The sequence below is a fragment of the Fukomys damarensis genome, unplaced genomic scaffold (assembly GCF_012274545.1).
Source record: "Fukomys damarensis isolate Sample0158 unplaced genomic scaffold, DMR_v1.0_HiC HiC_scaffold_10, whole genome shotgun sequence".
NCBI lineage: Eukaryota > Metazoa > Chordata > Mammalia > Rodentia > Bathyergidae > Fukomys > Fukomys damarensis.
The window spans coordinates 14,372,850-14,381,229 of record NW_022900922.1 but is presented as its reverse complement, the minus strand read 5'-3'; positions in this window follow the sequence as shown (position 1 = coordinate 14,381,229).

The following is an 8,380-nucleotide window of genomic DNA, read 5'->3' as shown; positions in this document are numbered from 1 at the left end:
ATTTAGCTGTTTTATACCAAAATACCTTTTATATCTCAGACATAATTAAAACAATTTCTTCTTTTAGGTTTATGACACGCACTATAACCTTTTGCAAATTCCAATGACAAGAGTCAGGTTATCTTCTATGATAAACAAGCTCATCACCTCTTCAAAATGTTATCTTATTGCCTCTCCTGGATGCCCCTTCTGGTGACAAAGCCTTTTTCGGGAGCTGCAGAATCTCACCCTGGCAGAGAAAGGAGTCTGGTTTTGTGCAGAGTGAGCTGACTGAGATAGTATCATAATAAAACAAACAACTAACATAGTTCTGTGTGTACCCACTGATCCCTGAAGGGCCAGGAAGGTCCCTGATTACAAGAAGCCCTCGATAAAAGCTCAAATCCCAACCATTTTCCAAAGCCCAAGCCCAGTTCCACAGCTCCTCAACTGTATCCTGATCACACTCGTACCACACTCTCAGCTCCCCAGAGCCTTCCATCTGAAGGAAGCTGAGGGGCCTTCTGTCCTCTGGTCTCATTTACACAAGAATCTGTTCCTAAGGGACCTGACACATGGTCATCAGCTTGGTCAGAATACCCACAGCTGAATGGGAAATTAATTCCTCACCTGACAAGGCAGCCCACTCACCCAATCACGCCATGGACCTAGTGGTTAGAACAACTCTCTCATGTTTCTCAATGAGCAACACGAGGAAGCTCCATTACAGCAGAACCCTCCCTTTGAGGACTAATAGTCTATTCTTGGTTTACATGGTGACTGTGCCAGACTCTGCTCAGGGGCTGGAGGATAAGAACGGAGCCAAGGTGCAGGCCCCCTGGGGTCTCTCAGGTAAGATGCCCATTAACCTGGAAATCCTAGAATGCCAGGGTATAAACAGACCTAAAAAGTGTGTGGCTATACCCAGGAAGCTCAGTGGGACAGGCGAGGCCACGAAACAACCTCTCCCCACTTCTGCCTTCTGTAACAGCAGGAATTCCACTTCTCTATAATGTGCCAAATAGCTGTGGGTTGGTTGTTTTGTTTTTAAATTTTCATCTTTCTTCTCAGTTTTACCTTTTCCAAAAAGGTAAAAGTTCAATTGTACACACACCAATGCTGGCAAGGATGGCAAGGAAACAGGTGAAAGTTGCTGCTACCTATTCCAAGAAGGAGGGACTGACCCCTCATTTGCACCTGCCTCCCCCTCAGCACCCCTGCCTGGGCAGTAGAGCAGCAGCGGATGAGTTAGTGTGGTGAGGATCTGCAGTAAGAATGAGGATGTCAACTATGTGCCCTACCTCTCCAGCCCTGCTCCTCTCTCCCCCCCCCGAGGGCAGAGCTGAGCTGACTCGACATCCCCTCTGCTCCACATCTTATTTCAGAAAAGAACTGGGGACCGCAGTGCCAAAATCGGAAGATGGATTTAGAAAGCACCACTGAATCAGACACACAGCGACAGCAGCCATCAGACATCACCCGGATTTAACTGCCCTAAAATTAGCAGTCAGAGCAAAGCGGTTACTGCAATGATTGCGTCAGAGCCATTCCGACTGGCGAGCTGCCAGTTTTAAACAAATTGTCCTGCTTTCTCTACCAGGGAAACAATATTCTGGCACCGGGCCAGCAGAGCATCTCTGTGAATGCTCAAATTCTAGCTTCGCTATTAATGTTTTATAATTCAATGACAAGGTGAACAAAGTCTATACAGGCTACCTCGGCAAGGGTGTTATTTTCTTTGTTGAAAGCATTTATGCTTTGGGTGAGTAAAGTACTGTGGATGAATCCTTTTAAATATTTAAATGCCTGAAATTTATTTAGGGATTCACATTCAACTGGCTTAAACAAAGATTATGCAAATCTAGCAAACTATAGATGCAAAACAAAAAACTGTTTTCCTCCTATACTTCTTTTAATCTTGGCAAAGACTCAGAGGCTAAAGAAATATTCTCTATATGATCACAGAAGAACCCACTGGCTTCCCAACAAAAGAGACGCAAGCTGACTCCAGCAGAGCTGCTACCCTCAGGGCAGGCCACAGCCTTTCCAGTTGGTCACAGTCCGTGGCTGGTGGTGACGGCACCTCCTACACAGAAGCATAAGCTCATGAGCGAACCCCAGCCCCACACCTTCCCTAAAGGGGCAGTGAATGGGGCACCTTCGCCATCCTCCTTTACTCCACCCTTCCTCACCTTCATTCATTCCTCTTTTAGACCTACAGCACCTGCAGGCAGCCTGACAGCAGAGGAAGCAGCTCTGTGGATGGAATCCAGAGACCCGTGTACAAGAACTGTCCTTAAACTTGTCTTAAACTACCTCTCCCCAGTCCATTATGCTTTTTCTAATAAAAACATTCATTTCCCTCACTCATTCTCACCATTTACAACTTCCGAAATGGGAAAAGAGACCCATCACTGGAATTAAATGACTCAGAATGGCTCTCTAATAAACAGTTGGTGGAAAAACTGGAAGCTCCTTCTATTACTTATGAAGGATAGTGTCTCAGCCTTCCCTAAAGCTCTTATCACAGCCCTGAGTTAGAACAATGTTCCCTGGTTTCATACAGTACAGGAATCTACTCGTCAGGATACTAAAGATAAAAGATTTTTAACCATAATGTTCTAATATACTTTGCAACCCTCAAATTAAAAGCACTAACTCAACAGAAAGGTACTGTCTATATATTTCAAATGTGGCTTTCAAAAGATACTACTTCCTGTACAAATTATCATTGCTAATGGGTTCAGAGATGAAGGACTACAGACAGGGCTGGCAACTCAGAAATCATTTCTCTCCCATCATCTTTATTAATAGGCCTGCGCCAGGGTTTCCAAGCGAACTACAGCATTATCTGATTCCAACAGGACCAGGAGCACAAAGCAGTGAGGGTCACAGCACTCTAGCAAGGAGGACAAGGGAGTGTCCAGACTCCCCGGAGCCTCGGCCCTCCGAGGGGGCTTCAAAGGTCTCAATGTGCCAATGGAATGCTACCAAGTGCTGTTCCATCTCAGGGCCCAACCGCAGGCCATTTCCTGGGAACTGTGTACATAAAACTCAGTAGAATGCAAAAGGCTGCTTAGGGGGTCACTTACAATAGAAATAACCGGAACTTTAAGGCTACATTACTCATTTCAACAAAAGCCAAGACAAAGAAACTCTTTTCATGTTCAAACCCACAACTCCAGATCATTGCTTTAACAAATACCTGACTGCTGAGTGCCTTTGTGCAACAAAACCCACCTAAGAGAAAGGAACATAGAAACACCATCTCTGCCCAAAGGATGCTTATGTTCTACTGAAATGAGCCAAGATGGACCATTGGCATCAGGCAAGGCTGGAAGCTGGAGATGAAGACTGCACAGGAGGGCAGTGGGTATGGCAGTCTAGTGAAAGGTGCAGGAGGTATGGAGGGCAGGGACCCCTCTCCAACATCCCTAGCCTCCCACACCCTTGACTGAGGGGAAGGTCCCAGCACCTGGGCATGTGGTCACCATTCCAGCCAACCTTAGACATACCACACTGTGAAGCTGCACTCTCGATGATGTTCTTATTCTTAGAAGCTTCTGGATGAGTTTAGTCACATGTCCTTGTACCCAAGACACTGGAACCTATGGTGGCTGTGTTAGCAGACTCCACCTCCACAGCTGGGCTCAACCAAAAACTCTCCAAGGACAAGCATGTCCCCCATGATATTACCCCTATTACATGAAGTTCTGGGGGAATGGGCCAGTCAGACATATCCTCAGGAAAAATAATCAATACAGTAAGCACAGGGCCCATTATGAGTGGAGATAGCCCCGACTTCCTTTCCAAGACTCTGCAGACCCTAGAAGCCGGTTGCCTACACAGTCAATAATCTGCCAGGGAGAACAGCAGAGTGATAGTCTCCAAAAGGGACCATACATTTCAAGGGATGATAAACCTAGAGGTATGAGAGAACTACCCTTACTTCTGGCCACTTTTAATATTACCCTTCTTAAAATGTATAATTTTGTTCATGTTTTATGAACAAGATATTTTAGTATGGTAAAAAAAAAATATATATATATATATGCACAAAAACACACATGTACACACACATGTACATGTGTATATGTATACATGTATGGACAGTTGGAGAGGTGACTGTGTGCAGATGGGATGCACAGTGGAAAAGTTCAGAGGCCCTATAACAAAAAGCCATTGTTCTTTATACTAAATACTCGAAACAGTAGCATTTCCCCTGTATGAAGGATAAAAATTACAACTCCTAAAGTCACTTATTAGAAACTTCAACAACGCAGAGGTATTCCTGGACCATCCAAATCTGTTTCACAAGGATGCAAATGTTATCACCCCAACCCCGAACACTGTGAAAGCCACTGCTATACTGACAACACGGCCCTCAGCATCAGTTGAAAGTTCCAACACTCTACATACTGGCTCACTCTGCATCTATAATTTTTATTCACACAGTAGCCCTTACTTTCCACAGTAACAATCTGGCTCTTTGCTTGGAGTTCTTATGTAAGAGTCCTGTAGGCCATCTAGCCAACTGGAATGACAGCACAACTCAACAGGGACTTCTCAGTAATCAGCAAATATGCAACAGTGAAAAATATGGAGTGATCAAGTTGGCAGAACTCCAGATACTGCTTACAGCTAAAGGGTATTTATTTGTGAAATAGGAAGAGAAGTGTATCAACTAATTAAAACACCAGGAAAATGGAAGAAGATTGTGCTCTCGTCAGCACAGTCTGGAAACAATTCAAAGCAAGACAATGTCAAAGTGAAACATGAGCTCTGTTAAGAAAGTCCAACAACATTCTAGTTTCTCCTACAATTTTTTGGCACTTACAGCCTTCGAAGTCTCAGGTTCCCCTAGTTTCTCACTCACCTAGTCCTTATTTAACATGCATTTCCTAATCACCAACTACTATATGCAAAACAGGGTCTTACCAGTGACAATGAAAACAACTCATTTCTTACTCAGAACAAAGTGGTGGGCGAACCTGCAAAGCAGGTTAGGCACATTCTTTCACAATATCCAAGTGGAAGGGTCTAAAGAGATACATGAATACTTAACTGTAACCAAAGTGAGCCTCCTCATAAACCTAGAAGGAAGGCCCTGTGGCTAAGGGACGCAGTCACAGTGGTCAGCCAGTCTAACAAGTTTATCAGCAACATAGGTAAGGCAGTCTGCTCCAAGCTTGCAGAGAGCATTTCTTAGTGAGGACAGGCAAAGGTGCTAAATAAAGAATCAGACTCCACAAAGCACCATGGAAAGAGCCAGATAAAACAGTAAAATAAAGCACAATAAACATTCAAAGAACCTCCGTTAGTCTCACAGCAGGCACATTCCTCCACCTTTTGGGGGCATTGATATAGGAATGTTAAATGCTGAAAAATCTAAGAATCCCTAAAACTTTCTTTTTTGTTTTTTAGTGTGAAAGGTGGAAACAAATAGAACAAAACCATGAAGGAATAACCTTTAAGGGCCTTTCTGGCCCAGAGATGTTATGAAAACCACACTAATTTACTGCATATCTTTTTGCCACTACTCAGTACACAGGGTTGCATGGGGAAAACACATCAGAGAAAGGTGTTACACAAATATGAAATCTCTCAGGAAAGAGGACCCCTACAGCAAGATAGACCTAGCCCCCTTGACTATTTCTGCTCTTTGGAACAGTTTATGAATCTGTTTCAGAAAGGATCAAAATTTACCCCCGGAGTTGTGAGGCATTTAAATTCCTGTCTCACTGTCAATTCTCCTTTAAAAAGGGGTCACAGCTATATGCAACTGAAACAGAAAAGCAATTTCTGAGTCATTGATTTCAAGATAAAACAAGCAGCTATAACCCTCTGGATACTTACAGTTAGCCATGGCCAGGATAGATACAATCACAGAAAATATAAACTACCCCAGACAGACAGACATCTTCATCACTACATTTATTTTAAACAACAAAGAATACAGAAATTGTGTGGGCACTGAAAAGGATCGTGGGAATATTTTATCTAAAAGGAAGAGTGAGGATGAGTTGGTTCCTGCCCCACCCACCTTCTATGCTCTTTCTACTCACCCTGAAATGAAAATGAGTGCATCATTCAAAGCAAATATCTGTACACTAGGCTACTTTATATTTCATTCAAGTTCAAAACAGAAAGGCAAAACTTAGCCTTTCAATTAACAATAATGGTCTGAATTTTCTTCAAATTCAGCATGTCTTTGAAAAGATTTGTACTCCCCTAAACCACCACTGCAAGCAGATTTTATGTTCAAAGACTCAATGCTTCCTTGACCTCAAAATATAACCTTGGTATTTACCACAGTCAGCTGGAGGGTAAGGGGCTGTGACCAGGCAAACACATAGTTCTTTGCGGAGTATTCAGTAAACACAACTCGTTCTGAACTAGTTTTGATACCCAAACACAGCACTTTTAAACCAAACAACTACCCTTCCAGAGAATCTTACTAATATTTACTCACTTTAGAAATAAGAGTCTCAAAATGGATAGCCTATTTCCACTTTTACCTCAGGTAAAAAGATCTCCAAGGTGGACAGGTGTTCAAGCTCAGGTATCAGGAATTCTTCAAAATGCCATTCTAGTCTCACAGAAGGAAATAGAACCTTCCAAACCTATATTACACAGCTTGAACAACAATTAAGTATCATAGGTGCCAAATCATGATGATCAATAATTTTTCTATTTAAATAGAAGTTGAATCTCTGAAAATAAAAACTCTTAAACTTAGCGTAGTGACACGCCTGTAATCTCAGTACTCTTGGAGGCTGAGGCACAAGGATCACAAGTTCAAGCCCTGGCTGGACAACTTAATGATTCCGCAAGACCCTGTCTCAAAACAAAAAAAAAAGCGCTGGAGATGACATTGGGTATGAAGGTCCTAGGTTCAATCCCCAGTACTGAAAAAGAAACGGAAGGAAAGAAGGTTGGTTGACTCCCTAACATTTTAAAATATAAAAGGTATTTTATGAAAAATATATGCTTAAGCCAGCTAGAGAAAGCCCCATGGCCAATACGCCAAGGCCTGATGCTCCAACCCCACAACTGTAACGTAGCCGACCCTTTACCTATGGGACAAATGCTTCTGCAGCTTCTTATCCAAGCTCACCTCACCCCATCTATAGGTCGCACGCGGGTACTGATTTCCTTTCATTCGCCACCTTCTCAAATGTTTACTCGGGTGTGCTTTTTTCCCCCATCAGCTATTTCTCAATATACTGCAATTTAGAACAAATTGAACGAATCATATTTAAAGCTGGGCAAGGCACTCAATAAATGACAGCTATAAAGATAATTTCAAGATATTTCTCCAGCTTAAAAATAAGTTTGCCTACCACACAGGATTTAGATAAACTGCCACAATCTCGCTTTAGAATAACAGTACTTAAAAAGCTAACCAAGAAGCTGCCGCTGCTGCCCAGCCAGTCAATTATAGATTACTGTACTTGTCATAAACCGCCTGTGCTTAGAAATAAAGAACCAAGTATCATCTGGGGAGAAGGAAATGAAGACATCCCTAACACAATCCTGGCGTGAATCACGCAGACTGGGCTCCGTCTCTTCCCAGTGCATCAGCGGACTCCTTAGGAATGATCAATGCTGGGTGAGCCCAAATTCAAAAAAGAACGCACCTTGCTGAGTTATTACTCCTCTTTCATAACTCAACCTGGAACTAACTCTGAATTCCCCAAGTAAGTCAAAACAAGAAACAGACGTTCTTAAAAATGTGACTATATATGTGGTAACCTAAGTCGAACCTTTAGCGTTGGAGATTTTCTTCCTTCCATTACTATTTGAAAGACTGAAAATCACAACCTAGATTGCAGATAGAACCAACGCGAACAGGGCAGTTTACTAAAATGCCTGTCCTAAGAAAGCCATCTAGTGTTAAAGTTTAGAAATGAAAACTGCAGACAAAAGAGGCAAAGAAAAGAAAATTTTGTGAGACTATTTTGAACTTAATGAGCAAGCCCATGAGAATCACCAAGATTTTCGTTGTTGTTCTTTGTTTTTATTTTATTTTTCAAAAAGCCATTCTTGCAAAACCAAATCAAACTCTAAGCAAAACCCCAAACGTCTACGATTTTCTTTTGATCAAAATTGTTTTGGCGAGCACAATCCCGCGACCAGCGCACTTGGCGTTCCCCAAGCTCTGGCTGGCGTCATCCTGAGCTGAATTAATTTAACCGGAGCAGGTTAATGATGACAAATCTCTCCCAGAGGGCTCTTGCCGAGTTGTTCCGGGCTCCTGGTCTCGGGTGATGAGCCGAAATTGATTCCCTGGGTTTGTGGCGCGCCTGAAATCAATCTGCGGACGCTCCGGGGACTCTCGCGGTGGCGCGGGCTCGCGCCCACAAAGCGCCCCGAGCCGACCCTGCCAGGCTCTCGCGGG